The sequence below is a fragment of the Chiloscyllium punctatum genome, chromosome 29, assembly GCF_047496795.1.
Source record: "Chiloscyllium punctatum isolate Juve2018m chromosome 29, sChiPun1.3, whole genome shotgun sequence".
NCBI lineage: Eukaryota > Metazoa > Chordata > Chondrichthyes > Orectolobiformes > Hemiscylliidae > Chiloscyllium > Chiloscyllium punctatum.
Window position 1 is genome coordinate 75,000,845 of NC_092767.1, and position 16,955 is coordinate 75,017,799.

At 41.2% G+C, this 16,955-nt stretch overlaps 1 protein-coding gene and 1 long non-coding RNA gene across 2 annotated transcripts in view; one reads left to right on the forward strand and one right to left on the reverse strand.

Annotated features, from left to right (window-relative positions):
- The window catches only part of sirt2 (sirtuin 2 (silent mating type information regulation 2, homolog) 2 (S. cerevisiae)), a 106,706-nt gene that overhangs the window by 77,873 nt on the left and 11,878 nt on the right, over positions 1 to 16,955 (reverse strand). The window lies entirely within an intron of this gene.
- Positions 999 to 13,237, forward strand: LOC140454600 (uncharacterized). Its single transcript, XR_011952717.1, has 6 exons — positions 999 to 1,129; positions 5,471 to 5,495; positions 6,621 to 6,674; positions 8,395 to 8,472; positions 11,045 to 11,149; positions 12,165 to 13,237. It is a non-coding gene; the product is annotated as an uncharacterized lncRNA (long non-coding RNA).

Genomic DNA, 16,955 nt, shown 5'->3' on the forward strand with positions numbered 1-16,955 from the left:
ACAGAAAATCAGCCATGATCTTATTAAACGGGGGAGCAGGCTGGAGGCGCCTAGTTCCTATGTTCTTACATCTGGTCGGCATGGATGGGTCAGACCGAAGGGTCTGTTTCCATGCTGTACATCTCTATGACTCTATGACACTGGACTCTGTCTAGGGTGAGTATAGCCACTAAGACCACTAGATGGATTTACATCCAGATTCAAAATAAATTCACATTTGCCTGAAATGGTGTGGGTGGAGGGCACATATTCAATCCCAGCCGGTCAGGCAGCATCCAAGAAGCAGAAGAATCAACGATTCGGGCATAAGGCCTTCATCAGGAATGCTGACGCAGTAGGGCTTTTGTCCGAAACATCGACTCTCCTGCTCCTCGGATGCTGCCTGACCTGCTGTGCTTTTCCAGCAACACACTCTGGACTCTGATCTCCAGCATCTGCAGTCCTCACTCTCTCCTACACATTCAATCCCACATGGCAACGGTCAGATGCGATGTTTTTTTTAAAGCGTGAAGTATTAATGTGAAATACAGTACTGTGTAGGGGTTGATTTATGCGGCTGGATGCCTGGAATTACAAAGAAATGATTGATATCGTTCAGGCTTTGAAAATTTGACACTCCCGTCCTGGGCTGGTATCATTCCTGATGAAGGGCTTTTGCCCGAAACGTCGACTTCGAAGCTCCTTGGATGTTGCCTGAACTGCTGTGCTCTTCCAGCACCACTAATCCAGAATCATTTCACTGGAGCAATTCCAAGCCAGACCGAGCCACTCGTCAGAGGGTGGGGGATCTCTACTGTAACTACAAGACAGTATTGACCACGATTTGAAAGAAAATATAGATTGATCTGTCCCTGTTTGTATTTTAAGAGTTATTTAGCGTCAGTGTGTGTGATTAACATCAGTAAGAGATACCATGAGAGCTAGGTAATGCCCCGCCTATCCCTCCAGCACCACCCCCGGGGCTGCCTGTGGTCTCGGCCCACCCTCTATAATAGGGAAACATTTCGCATCCCACTCAGTTCAGTGTTGGTTTCAACTATACCGACAAAGTCACTGAGTGCTAGTGCTGGGTTTGAGCCCACGTCCTCTCTACTGCAACAATGGCCCTCCGAATTGAAGTGAAGTACGGGTAAGGTCGAGACTGAGCTGATTCAGTAAGGTTTTGCCCCATTATTCTCCTCTTTCTAAGCAATCTCACCCTGTCTGTTCAGCCGATTCTCTGGTGCTGGAAAAGCACAGCAGGTCAGGCAGCATCTGAGGAGCAGGAGAATCGACGTTTCGGGCAAAAGCCCTTCATCAGGAAATGCCTCTTGTCTTGTTAGTGACTTCACCCTTCCCCGCTCTCTTTTCCCATCTTCCATACATCCCACAACCTCCCCAATCGTTTCTTCCACTACCCTTCTCTCTCTCTCCCCCACCCCACCTCCCGAGGAGAAAACCAGAAACTTCAGTCCCCCTGCAGCTGTAATTATTTGTATTTCTGTGATTGCATTACTGTCTACGCACTCCTTTCCTTTTTTTTAATTTAAAAAATGTATTTTATACAAAACAGAAAATGCTGGAAAACCGCACATCTGGCAGTATCTGGAGAGAGAGTTTGCGAGTCCAGTGACACCTTTCCAGAGACTTTTCTCGTCAACTTCTGTTTTTATTTTAGATCTTCTGCGCTTGTTTGTTTTTCTTTTTCTTCCAGTGTTTTATAAATATCTCGGCTCCCAGCTGCTGAATGTATTTAACGGAAATTCCCCTCTAACTTAATGCGTTTTAAATGTATCAGGGTCAAGTGTCCCGAAGGAGATGAAATCGAGTGACTTGAGACAGCGGTACACCTCTTCGGTCTAATTATAAAAAAAATTACCAATATAGTGACTATAAACCTGTCTCAATCCTGGAGAGAATTATTTAGAAAGTTTTTAAACAAAAAAACTTGGTGTATTTAAAAGGCATCTGGATGGTTATATGAATATGAAGGGTTTGGAGGGATATGGGCCAAATGGGACTGGATTAGGTTAGGATATTTAGCTGACGTGGACAAATTGGACTGAAGGGTCTGTTTGTGCTGTACATCTGACTCTATCCCCTTCCAGTGGAATCACTAGCAAGACAAGCATTTGCTATTCATTCCTAATTGTCCATGAACTGACTGACTCTGGGTAGTTAGGAGTCAATGACATTGCTGTGGGCCTGGAGCCACATATAGGCCAGACCCCCAGATGGCAGATTAGTGTCCTAGTAGAGAAATAGTGAACTAGATGGAGGTTAGAACCATTGTCAAGGGTTATAGAGATGTACAGCATGGAAACAGACCCTTCAGTCCAACCCAATCTAGTCCCACCCGCCAGCACCCGGCCCATATTGCTCCAAACCCTTCCTATTCATATATCTATCCAAATGCCTCTTAAATGTTGTAATTGTACCAGCCTCCACCACATCCTCTGGCAGCCATACACATACCACCCTCTGCGTGGAAAAAGTTGCCCCTGAGGTCTCTTTTATATCTTTCCCCTCTCACCCTAAACCTATGCCCTCTAGTTCTGGACTCCCCGAACCCAGGGAAGAGACTTTGCCTATTTATCCTATCCATGCCTCTCATAATTTTGTAAACCTCTATAAGGTCACCCCTTAGCCTCCAACACTCCAGGCAAAACATCCCCAGCCTATTCAACCTTTCCCTATAGCTCAAATCCTCCAACCCTGGCAACATCCTTGTAAATCTTTTCTGAGCCCTTTCAAGTTTCATAACATATTTCCGATAAGGAGACCAGAATTGCATGCAATAGTGGCCGAACCAATGTCCTGTACAGCCACAACATGGCCCCCCAACTCCTGGACTCAATACTCTGACCAATAAAGGAAAGCATACCAAATGCTGCCTTCACTATCTTATCTACCTGTGACTCCTGGAGTGATGATCCTGCACTCCAAGGCCTCTTTGTTTAGCAACACTCCCTAGGACCTTACCATTAAGTGTACAAGTCCTGCTAAAGTTTGATTTTCCCAAAATGCAGCATCTTGCATTTATCTCAGTTAAACTCCACCTGCTACTCAGCCCATTGGCCCATCTGATCAAGATCCTGTTGTAATCAGAGGTAACCTCCTTCGCTGTCCATGACACCTCCAATTTTGATGTCCTCTGCAAACTTAGTAACTGTACCTCTTATGCTCACATCCAAATCATTTATGTAAATGATGAAAAGTAGTGGACCCTCTCCGATCCTTGTGGCACTCCAGTGGTCAGTCTGAAAAACAACTCTCTTCCACCACCCTCTATCTTTTACCTTTGAGCCAGTTCTGTATCCAAATGGCTAGTTCTCCCTGTATTCAGAGGTCTAACCTTGCTAACCGGTCTCGCATGGAGAACCTTGTTGAATGCCTTACTGACGTCATATAGATCACATCTACCACTCTGCCCTCTCCAATCCTGATATATTTTGAAGTAACAATTAAGTTTGAGACATGATTTCCCATGCACAAAGCCATGTTGACTATCCCTAATCAGTCCTTGCCTTTCCGAATACATGTACATCCTGTCCTTCAAGATTCCCTCCAACAATTTGCCCACGACTGACGTCAGGCTCACAGGTCTATAGTTCCCTGGCTTGTCCTTATGACCTTCTTAAACAGTGGCACCACATTAGCCAACCTCCAGTCTTATGACACCTCACCTGTGACTATCAATGATACAAATACCTCAGCAAGAGGCCCAGCAATCACTTTCCTAGCTTCCCACAGTTCTGGGGTACAACTGATCAGGTGCTGTGGATTTATCCACTTTGTGTTTCAAGACATCCAGCACTTCCCCCTCTGTAATGAACATTTTCAGGATGTCTCCATCTATTTCCCTACATTCTATATCTTCCATGTCCTTCTCCACAGTAAACACTGATGCAAAATTCTCGTTTAGTATCTTTTGTGGCTCCATACAAAGGCTGCCTTGCTGATCTTTGAGGGACCTTATTCTTTCTCTCGTTACCCTTTTGTCCTTGATGTATTTGTAAAAGCTCTTTGGATTCACCTTGACTCTATTTGCCAAAGCTATCTCATGTTCCCTTGTTGCCTCCTGATTTCCCTCTTAAGTATGCTCCTACTGTCATTCAATCTCTCCTGTCTATACCTGATATAGGTTTTCTTTTTTTTTGTGAACCAAACCCTCAATTTCTTTAGTCATCCAGCATTCCCTACACTTACCAGCCTTTCCTTTCACTCTAACAGGAATGTACTTTCTCTGGATTCTAGTTCTCATTTCTGAAGGCTTCCTATTTTCAGCCATCCCTCTACCTGCAAACATCTGCCCCCAATCTGCTTTTGAAAGTTCTTGTTTCATAACTGTCAAAATTAGCCTCCCTCCAATTTTAGACCAGATCTGAAAGTTTAAATTCTATCCTTTTCCATCACTATTTTGAAACTAATAGAATTATGGTCGCTGGCCCAAAAGTGCTTCTCCCACTGACACTTCGATCACCTGCCCTGCCTTATTTCCCAATAGTAGGTCAAGTTCTCTAGTAGGTACATCCACCTACTGAATCAAAATTTTCTTGTACACACTTAACAAATTCCTCTCCATCTAAACCCTTAACACTATGGCAGTCCCAGTCTGTTTGGAAAGTTAAAATCCCCTACCATAACCACTCTATTCTTCCAGATAGCTGAGATCTCCTTACAAATCTGTTTCTCAATTTCCCTCTGACTATTAGGGGGTCTATAATACAATCCTAATAAGGTGATCATCCCTTATTTCTCATTCCATCCAAATAACTTCCTTGGATGTATTTCCAGGAATATCTTCCCTCAGTACAGCTGTAATGCTATCCCTTATCAAAAACACCACTCCCTCCTCGCTTCCTTCCCTTTCTATCCTTCCTGTAGCATTTGTATCCTGGAACATTAAGCTGCCAGTCCTGTCCATCTCTGAGCCATATCTCTGTAATTGCTATGATATCCCAGTCCCATGTTCCTAACCATGCCCTGAGTTCATCAGCCTTCCCTGTTCGGCCTCTTGCTTTGAAACAAATGCAGTTTAATTTCAGTCCTACCTTTTTTGTTCTCTGCTTTTTCCCTGACTGTTTGACTTGCTTCTGTTCTCAACTGTACCAGTCTCCAATTGATCTTTCCTCACTATCTCCCTGGGTTCTTCCTCCTCCTCCCCCCCCCCCACTTTATAATTTAAGTTCTCCCGCGCAGCTCCAGTAAATCTCCCTGCCAGTATTAGTCCCCTTCCAATTCGGATGCAATCTGTCCATGTACAAGTCAATTCTACCCCAAAAGAGATTCCAATGATCCAAAAAAATGTGAATCCTTCTCCCATTCATCTGCTCCTCAGCCATGCATTCTCTGCTCTATCCTCCTATTCCTGGCTTCATTAGCTTGTAGCACTGGGAGTAATCCAGGGGAACAAAGTTTTCAGTGAATTTAAAATTCATGGCCTAAAGAATTGTGCTTATCTCACTAATTTCTTTTCTTCTTGCTGTAGTGACTCCTGAGGTTATGGTACACAGGTAAGCAATTTATAGTCTTTATGTAAAACTGTCAAACTTATTTAGCCAACAATGCAAAAAGTACTGCATTGTTACTACCTATACCCCTATTGAGTTGGTTAGCTTAGTTGGATGGACTTGTAGCTTACAATGCAGAAATGGCAAAAGTGTAGGTTCAATTCCTGCACTGAAGTTACCTTGAAGGACTGTCCTTCTCAAGATCTCTTGCTGAGGCATTGTAATCCACTGGTTAAGCCATCTCATGAAGAAGAGTAACTTTACCTGTCTTCAAGGGCTTCTTAGATTCCAGGAATGAAAATAACGTTTCTCACTGCTGTAAATGCAATGTACAAAATTAAGAGGCTTAACATTGCAGTGCTTTAGAATTTGAGTTGCAAGCTTTAGGGGGAGTGAATTGCATGGAGATAAAGAGAAATTTGCTAATTTTAAAGGGTTTCGCAAATTGTTTAGCCCAGTGAGCAATCTATCAGTTTCTTAACACTGATCAACATTTGGGGCATTGACAGAAATCCAGGGATTTATTAGATCAGCTATGATCGTATTGACTTGTAGAGCAGGTTCAAGGAATCAAAACCACTCCCTCCAGCTCCCACTTCATTAGTAAATGAAAGCCTTTCAGCCTGCTGGCCTGACTCTTCTCAGTGGGTGAGAAATCTTGAGGCAGTCCCTACATTATTTACAGAACAAAACTTGAATTTGTGCTCATCTTCTGTGAACAAACATTGAATATATTTATTTCAAATCAGTTTTAATTTTAATCAGTATTCATAATTTTAAAATACTTTGTTTTAAAAATTAAATCCTTATTGGTGGACAGCAGTGGTTAGCACTGCTGTCTCAGTGTCCAAGACCCAGGTTCAATTCCTGCTTCAGGCAACTGTCTGTGTGGAGTTTGCACACTCTGTTTGCGTGGGTTTCCTCCAGGTGCTCTGGTTTCCTCCCATAGTCCAAAAATGTGCAGGTTAGGTGAATTGGCAATGCTAAATTGCCCATAGTGATAGGCGAAAGGGTAAATGTAAGGGAATGGGTCTGGGTGGGTTGCTTTTTGGCAGGTCGGTGTGGACCTGTTGGGCCGAAGGGCCTGTTTCCACGCTAAGTAATATAATCTAATCTATTTCCTTCTAGTTCCAAAGTCTGAAAAGTGACTTGGAGGCAGAATTTCCAGATCAACTGGAAATCGTAAGTGAAGGCTTGACTGAAAATATTCGGCTTGAGTTGATTGCTATTTAATGTTTCTTTAACTTTGAACTTTTTCTCAAAACAAACACCAGTAATGTCACTTGGACTTCAGTAAATCTCATTGCCTTGATCAAAAATTGACCAGTTAATGTAGTTCTAAAGAATATATCTTTTCTAGCCTAATACCAAGTTCAGGTTGATAACAGTCCTATAAAGTGCCTTGGGTGCTTTCACACCACAACTGCTTATAAATGTAAAGTTTGACTTGCATCTGCCCACTTACAATTAACCTATACAGCACAGACAGATGCCCTTCAGTCCACCTTGTCAATGCCAACTAGGGATCTTGAATTAACCTAGTCCCACTTTCCAGTAGTTGGCCCATCATCCCTCTGAACCCTTCCTATTCACATTCCCAGCTGGATGCCTTTTATAAATGTTGTAATTGTCTGAGACAAAACAAATTTAAATATTTCTGTTGTGGTTCTGTTCACCGAGCTGGGAATTTGTGGTGCAGACGTTCATCCCCTGTCTAGGTGACATCCTCAGTGCTTGGGAGCCTCCTGTGAAACACTTCTGTGATCTTTCCTCCGGCATTTATAGTGATTTGTATCTGCTGCTTCTGGTTGTCAGTTCCAGCTGTCCGTTGCAGTGGTCGGTATATTGGGTCCAGGTTGATGTGCTTATTGATAGAATCTGTGGATGAGTGCCATGCCTCTAGTAATTCCCTGGCTGTTCTGTTTGGCTTGTCCTATAATAGTAGTTTCATGGCTAGTTGATGAAACAACATGACCAGCTATCCTTAGTAGCCACATACTCAGATGACAAGCAACATGAATTCGACTGGGACAACACTACTATTATAGGACAAGCCAAACAGAACAGCCAGGGAATTACTAGAGGCATGGCACTCATCCACAGATTCTATCATTAAGCACATCGACCTGGACCCAATATATCGGCCACTGCAGCGGACAGCTGGAACTGACAACCAGAAGCGGCAGATACAAATCACTATAAATGCCGGAGGAAAGATCAGTGTGTCACAGGAGGCTCCCAAGCACTGAGGATGTCACCTAGACAGGGGACGAACGTCTGCACCACAAATTCCCAGCTCAGCAAACAGAACCACAATGAGTACCTGAGCTACAAATCTTCTCCCAAACTTTAATATTTCTAAACATAGTCTTTACTCGTAGTGCTTTTTAAGTCCCTCATGCTCTCCTTGCTGACTTCTCAGCAGCGTCCTGTAGACAGCACTAACAAAATGGTGTGACAGCTAAAAGTTCTGTGGCTAGAATGTTAAATACTCATTTTAATAAATGCTTTGGTTTCCTTTCGATCTCTTCCACCTGAGTTTTTTGAAAACTAGATTTAACATTACACTGTTTAAAACCAAAGCAAACATTGTGTTAATTTGTAATGTGGCACCAGAGTTTTCAATAGTCTAAAAGGAAATTTCAAATGAGTGGACACCATGTAGATACATGATTCATGTTCTGACAAATTTGCTAAACACTTCAAAACTTTTAAATCAACTTTTAAATCATCCATTGAAACATCTGCTTTTACAATATTGCTGACTCTTTTGATTTTTGCATTTCAAAACCAGGGTCCTCTCCCAGTGTAAGATGTTGATTAACATTATACAAGGTATTCAATTTTTTTTTCAAAGAATGTTGGAGTTGAAGTATTACTTATTTCAATTTGCTCTCTTCAGACTGGAACTAAAGTCTCGGGCAAAACAGATTTTGAAGTTTACTTGCAGGACTCCAAAACACTTCTGCATTCTAAACTGGTTAGTAAATGTTTTTTCTGCCTTTGTACATAGGGGTTCTCCAATGGATTCACAGGATTATGCTGTGTAATCCTTCACTGAGCCGAAGATACCTAGGCTGCTTATTGGGTGTCTACACCTCTCAGAGTTTAAATCTTTTCATTTTCTCCTTGCTGCACTCCTGTTGAACATTTACTTCTGGATTTAGCACAAAAATAGTGCTTAAGCTGACAGGGATGCCTTTTAACTTGCCTCATTAATAAATGACCACAAGTTTGAAATGTGACATATCAACCACTGACTAGAAACAAATGCAATTTTTGAAGAAGCATTGCAATCCCTAAGGTGTGGAAGTAGGCCATTCAGCCCATCAAATCCACAATGACCTTCCAAAAGAACATCCCACCTATCCCTGCAATGCCCAGGCTAATCCACCTAGTCTGCCCATTCCTGGATACTATGCACAATTTAACAATCCACCCTAACCTGCACATCTTTGGTAGGAGGAAACTAAGGAAGACATGGGGCAAACATGGAAATTCAGTCACCCAAGGGTAGAATCAAACCTGGGTCCCTGACATGAGGCAGCAGTGCTAACCACAGCCATCCTGTCTATGAAACTAATCCAAAGTATCAGTTCCAATCCCACCCTGGCAGTTTGACATTCCATATTTACTTTTCAAAACTTTGAATCAAATGTCCAGGACACTTGTCTTAAACATCTGTTTCACAAATGTAGTTTTGAGGATTCTTGATTTGCTTACTCAGACTTCTTGGTTTTTTTTGGAAGGTGTGGTGTTAGCTTTTTGTAGTCAGTCAGTTCTTGACTGACTTTCGGCTAGATGGCAAAAGCACATCAAGAAGAAACCAATACCATTGCAACTGGGGATAGGCAATAAAGACCAACAGACACCTACATGCTGAGGAGTAGTTAAATCCCACTCTTCAGTTATCCAGTGTGTTGCCATGAGTTTTGCATTTTACCATAGACTCACGTATGGATTGATCTCAAAATGCAAATAGACTCCTTATTTTGGCCAAAAACACTTTTCTATTTTCCAAATCTTGTGTATAAGTCAACCCTACTAGATTCCGTTACAAACCTCTTACGAAGGAAACTGCATGTTCCATTAACCCACTTAAACAAAATCACATACATTCATATCGATAACTCTAACTCTATTGGTTGCTGTTTGTTTGTTTACCACATTGTCTTTGGCAGTCTGTCCATGTTAAGTTCCAATTTTAATTGTGCCATTATATCTAAATATAAGTGAGCTATGTTAGCTACATATATCTTCAATTCTTTGACAAATTTGTTAATGTTGCTGAGGTTCATAACTAACAGACAAGAGTAAATGGGAAGGATTTGGAAGAATTTAGCAAGAATGTTTAAGTGTCTTGAACTATCAGAATGTTCATTAAGTGTGCCATTATACCAGGCCATGACTATGTTCAACAGTGTGTTTTGCAGGATTTCAATGAATCTTTGACTTGTTAATTTTTCATACTGGTATCTTTACCCAATAATTGTCTTTACCATAATTCATTGTTTTTCTTTACCTGGGATTGATTGTGATAAATCTAATCTTGCTAAGAATACAATATTTTGAACTGCAGCATGAATTTCAGCACAACTTTTTTTGTCTGTATATTAGTTGACCCTCTAAACTGAACCTTGAATTGAGTATTTTTAACTTATACATGCGTATATAGTGTTTGCAAATTATCTCACTAAGTAATAGAGACTCCCTCATTTTCTCCTGGTGGCGAATGCACTAGAGGACTTCACACTGGCTCACTCCTTCATTATATGCTTATCTAAGTCTAGTTGTGAAAATGTTCCCACGCAAAATATTTTTGATCCAAGCAAACTTTGATAGCCTTGAATGAGTTGTCACTAAATTTTATAGTGACGTTTCTTTAGGCCTTTTATCCACTGGGACGATGCTTCCCAAATTTTTTTTCAATCCCATTTTGAAGCTTCAAAAATTGTCACCTCTCCTTGGCAAGAGGGGGTGGGTAGAAATTGGAAGCCTTTCAGGTGGGGACAAAGTCAGAGCTCCCCAATAGCCATTGATGCTTTTCTATAGAGCTTGTGACCCTCTAGTATCAGCTGGGAACTTCAATGTAAGCCCTGAACCCACCCTAAGGAAGCATTTAACATGATCCATTTCAGAGGTCAGGCTGCAGATGAGTATTTTAGATAGCGTTCAATAAAGGTTCTGGAACTGCAAAATTAATCTTTTCTACTGTCCAAATTGTTTCCTTTTTTAAAAAAATGGTATCTCTTCACTTTCAAAAGATTTTTCATTTTTAAAATAGGGTTGACTTGAGTCTAACATTTTTTCTTCTCAAAACTCATAATATTGATTTGTCTCTCCCCTTCCCAGACCCTCCCTGTATTTCCAGTACATGGTGGAAAAAAATCAGTACTATAAAAATCTAATTTTTAAAAAAAATTCCAAGTTAGAATTGTTTGCTATTTATACACTCTTTCTGTTCCAACTTTAAACTTAATCAACTTTTTACCAATTTAAGAACCATTCCTATGAACCCAGTCAATGAATGCATTTTTTTCTTTTCTCCACAGGCAGGAAATGGCTTTGTTGACAACAGTTCCAAGCTTGACACAATCATTAGAAAAATTCAAGCAGTTCTCGACTCTAACAAAAAGTAAAAGCTGTAATTACATTGGGTGAGACAGCAATTTTAAAACTTGTGGCTAAATATGTTGATTATATTGAGCTGCTGTTTCGGGAAAGTCCAGAGTGGTCACTAACTGGTTAGCACAGGCTATCTAGTGTACAGTCTTTAAAATTGCGTCCCAAGTGCTACTATTTTCTCCCTACACCTCTCGTCCTTGATGTCCACTTTCAAGGAACTCCTTGTGTTGTCACACTGTCCTAATACTGAAGTGGTATTGACTACTTCTGGGTTTGATCATCTCTCTGGCCAGAGAATCGAATTTGTGATTCCGGATTAGTATGTACAGGGGCCAGGGCCAGTGACACTCCACAATTTACCTGGACTGGCTTGGTTTATCTCACAACTAGTACATATGCAAGGGAATTGAATGAAACAAAGGACGAGTCAACATTTTCCTATCAGGACCTTTTTTGGTTTTTTTTTGGATTGTGCAAACACTGCTAACCCTTGACAAATCAAAACCTCACATAAAATGAGACATCTGGTATCATTCCCTCACGTGTAGGAATGACTTAATTATTCCATCATGCTGTGCCATTCTAGATCCGGACCCAAGGGGCAAATTTTTCATGCAGAAGGTAATGCGTGTATGGAATGAGCTTCCAAAGTGGTGGAAGCTGGTAACAATTACAGCTTTTAAAAGGCATCTGGATGATACATGAATAGGAAGGGTTAAGAGGGATAGGGCCAAGTGCTGGCAACTGGGACTAAATTAGGTTAGGCTATCCAGGTGACACATAGTTGGACTGAAGGGGGGAGGGTGAGAAAAGAATTGGAACAATGTCTCTCCAGCAGAGAGCTGGCACAAAGTGGGCTAAATGGCCACAGTCTGTAATACAGCCACTTGCAATCATGGGAAGTATTGTAGGTTAAGTCCAAGTTGGCAATTCACAGGCTGGGCATCTGTGCGTAGATGGAAAATTTGATTAAGTCAATTGTAGTTTTGTTCCTGTAACACTGTCTGATCTGAACGTGCGCTTATTGTTTTCTTTCCTTCCATGCAGTTGAACATCCTTTTGCTTTGTTCACTTCGGCTGAGCACATAATGATGGTGATGGCTGAAATGCCTGCAAAGGCATGGCTGTTTCCTGATGTCTACGTGGGATGTCGCAGTGACTGAAGTTATCTGGGGTTTGGCCTGTGGGTTTCAGTCTTAAAATGTTTCTTTTTATGCTTTGCCACCACACCACAGTGGTGAATTTTCCTCCTGCAATGCAATAGCAAACAATTCAAACAATATTTACCCTTTGAATTAAAGGGCATAGCCATTTTTTAAGCAACCTGCCATATGTTTTCATTTTGTAATCCTTATTAATTAAGAAGCATAACCTGTTAGCACGATAGCCACTTTATTTCTGTAACTGTTTATTTAGAATCTAGCCCATCCCCACAGAACAGTTCCCTAATTCTTTATCAAACTGGTCACTTTGTAAAGCTAGTCTGCAAAATGTGCATTGTCAACCCTACAATCTTAGTCTCCCACAAAGATTAGTCCCCTTTTTACAGGGCTAAACGATAGGGTTTGTAAAGCAGCCGAGATACAAAGTCACAGGGGGAACAATCCTTTGGAAAACTAAAGTTGTAGTGTAAACAGTCTAAAACTTAGCACACAGGTGGCTGTGATGGTAAAATTAACCTTTTTTTGGTTAAATACCAAGACCAATGGTTTGGAAACAAATGTACTGAATGTACTAACCAATTTTAACAAGCAGGTTTGCATTTTGACTTTGCCTGAATTCTACTTCCACTGTGCCACTTGATATTGTATTCAGTTTAAATCTATGAAAATTTAGATCTCCTCTGGCACAATGCCTAGTAATAGTGTGGGTCAGAGAAACAGTCAGCAGGGCACTTTGGTAAATGTTGTTTGATTTGAAGTAATGCAACTTCCACTGGATGGCAGTTTGCTTTGCTGTCTGCCACTTCTGGCCATGTTTATGCTCTCTTCTGGGTAGCTTTAAAGGAATTATTATTGGTGAACTGTATAATCTTAAAAATCAACATTTGTTTTTGAACAACCAGAAGACAGTTTTATTAACCTGTATCTTGAACAACAATAAAAACATTGTTGATTTTACTTGTGTTATCCTTTGTTCACTTGTACAATGTTTTATTTTCTGTAATTGTAGCTGTATTAGTGTGCTTTGTCTTATAGCAGCAAGCTTTGTTCTACCTTTGTGGTTCTAGCAGCAAAACCAGTTAGATTTAAGAAACCTAGCCTTGATTTGCATGTGTTAACAATAAGTAAATGGAGAATCGTGCTCTGAGCTTTAATAGCAAACAAAGCTATTGGGTTTCAAGCTGGTTCTTTTCTCTTTTTCCTTGCCATTCTGTAAGTGAATGTTGGCCAGACCAGCATTAAATCATCCATCCCTAAAACTGCCCTCAGGCCTAGAAGTCAAAGCACTTTGTGGTCTTAAGACATATGTAGGCCAGACCAGGGAAGAATGGCAGTGTTCCCTAAGGGCATTAAGCAAACCAAATGGGGCTTATCTGACAATCAACAACTCATTTGTGGTCATGATTTATACTTTTAAATTCTACCAGACAAAAGTAAGGATTGCAGATGCTGGGGATCAGGTTAGTGGTGCTGGAAAAGTACAGCAGGTCAGGCTGCATCCAAGGAGCTGGAAAAATGTTTCTGGCAGGAGCCTTTCTTCAGGAATCAATCCTTCCTGATGGAAGGGCTCCTGCCCAAAATGTCACTATATTTTTTTCCCCTGCTCCTCATGCTAGAAAAGCACAGCAGGTCAGGTACACCACTCTAATCTTGCCTCTTTAAATTCCACTGCCTGCTAGGGTAGATTTTTGAACCCAGGTCCCCCGAACATTACCTGGATCTCTAGACTAATCTAGTAGTAATGTGATTACCTCAATCTGGTCACAGGCCAAGTCTCCTGTAGCAACCCAGGATAAGGGGAGACAATATGGCTTTCATGTGACATTTAGCCTCTAACTTAATTTCATTTTGTTGGCTTAGATCAGTAAATTTTTTGAAAGGTTGCTAATGCAATAAAATGCAACAAGGATAACATCCACAGAAGTGGAAACCAAATAAGGAGTAGACTAGCAAAACATTTAGCAAATGCCAAAATTGACATACTGCAAAATGCTGACTAGAATTTGTGTTGCAGACGTTTCATCCCCTGTCTAGGTGACATCCTCAGTGCTTGGGAGAACTGCAACAGACAACTGGAACTGACAACCAGAAGCGGCAGAGACAAATCACTATAAATGCTGGAGGAAACATCACAGAAGCGCTTCACAGGAGGCTCCCAAGCACTGAGGATGTCACTGGACAGGTGACAAAACATCTGCACCACAAATTCCCAGCTTGGCAAATAGAACCACAACGAGCACCCGAGCTACAAATCTTCTCATACTTTGAATGTTTTATTTTCCCCATTCCCCAAAATCTTAAATTTGTACAAATCAAGCTGGTGGCAGGTTGGACATCATTTGAGCCCCTGGGCCTGTCTGCTTCTAGTCACCAGCCTGATTATCTCTTCCTCTTGTCTGTGACAGCAGAGGAATGGAGCATTGGCAACCAGTGAAGGAGTCCCTTTAGGGTCCAGTCACCAGCAGCACAAGTAGGGAGTCCTGAGGCCCATTAAAGAATCTGCAGCAGCAGAATGAGGATAAAATTCTTTAAGTATTTTCTCTTATGTGCAATACTTCAGTGTGGCTACAATTGTAACATCTCACTACTGTCTTAATGATTTTTATTGTCACAAATCATTGATTCTTCTTCCCATTAGATTGTTCCTCGTACTTTGTTTTCCTTCCCCAGGTTGTGGAAGTTTGCCAAATCAAATCTCCATCAATTTCCTTTGCTCTAAAAAAATGTTGGCAATCCCAAGTTGATCTCTTATTTTGGGACTAACCTAAACTGGGTATTCAGTATAATCTCCCTGATTTACATACCTAAAACATCTTCATGTAGCTGAGGTTCCTGTATGCATTATCAATCACACCCAATAGGTCCTGCCACTTCTAAAGGTTGACATCTATACCCACAGATCTCCTAGCCTTCAAAGCCTGCTATGGAGTCTATATTGCCTCTCTGTTGAAGTACATCACTTTGCACTTCTCTGCATTAAATTCCATCAGTCATGACTAGCTTATTAGATCTAGTCATAGATGTACAGCATGGAAACAGATCATTCAGTCCAACTTGTTCATGTCAACCAGATATCCCAACGCAATCTAGACCTACCTGCCAGCATCTGGCCCATATCCCTCCAAACCCTCATTCATTATACTCATCCAGATGCCTTTTAAATGTTGCGATTGTACCGGCTTCCAGCAGCTCATTCTGTACATGTACCACCCTCTGTATGAAAGAGTTGTCCCTGAGGTCCCTTTTATATCTGTTTCTCTTTCCACCCCCCCCCCCCCCCCACAAAAACCTATGCCCTCTAGTTCTTGACTCTCCCCCACCCCACAGAAAAGACAGTGTCTATTTATCCTATCCATGCCCCTCATGCTTTTATAAACCTCTACAGTATAAGGTCACCCCTCAGCCTCTGATACACCAGGGAAAACAAGCCCAGCCTTTTCGACCTCTCCCTATAGCTCAAATCCTCCAACCCTCGCAAAATCCTTGTAAATCTTTTCTGAACCCTTTCAAGTTTCACAACATCTTCCTGATAGACCAGAATTGCACGCAATATTCCAACAGTGGCCTAACAAATGCCCTGTACAGCTGCAACATGACCTCCCAACTACTCAATACTCTGACCAATAAAGCAAAGCGTACCAAACAGTCTTCACTAAATCTACTTGTAAATCTACCTGTGTCTCTACTTTCAATGAGCTATGAACCTGCACTCCAAGGTCTCTTTGTTCAGCAACACTCTCTCTAGGACCTTACCTTTAAGTGTACAAGTCCTGCTAAGATTTGCTTTCCCAAAATGCAGCATCTTGCATTTATCTCAACCCCATCTGCCACTTCTCAGCTCATTGGCCAATCTGATCAAGATCCTGTTGTAATTAGAGGTAACCTTCTTTGCTGTCCACTTCACCTCCAATTTTGGGGTAATCTGCAAACTTTCTAACTATACCTCTTAAGCTCACATTCAAATCATTTATATAAATGATGAAAAATAGTGGACTCAGCAATGATCCTTTTGGCACTCCACTAGTCAGTGTGGAATTTTGAAATCGTAATATGTATACCAAGATTGGACTGCTTTTACATGGATGAAAAGCAGTAGTTGTGGCAGTAAGAGCAAGTGAAGACTGCAGATGCTGGAGATCAGACTTGAGAATGTGGTGCTGGAAAAGCACAACAGGTCAGGCAGCATCTGAGGAGCAGGAGAATCAAAGTTTCAGGCATAAGCCCTTAGAATATCACTGTCCAACTGTCTCCTGTCTGATAAACTACAATGTACCATGATTTGATGCTTCTTATCTTTAAGCTAATTTTCAAAAAATCCAACTGGACTCTTAACAAAATTGAGGCATATGAAATAGGAAAATAATAAGCCTTTTGTGATACCTTTTTGATATGTATTTCAACTAAGTATCACATCAATCTTCTCCATTACTTCCCAAAAGTTCACTTAGTTGAGAATGGTCTGCTTTTTTAAAAATAAATCTGTGCTGACTTATCATCATTGAGACATCCTTTCAAATGATAAGGCTTTCATATTTGTCATTTTCCAATCTTCTGACATCTTCCTCTATCTGGGAAGCTTGGGTAAATAAATTAAGGCCAATCCCCTCCAGTATCATTAGCTTACTTTCTTAAGTATCTTGGGATGCAAGCTATCTGGACCAGGTCACACTTTACC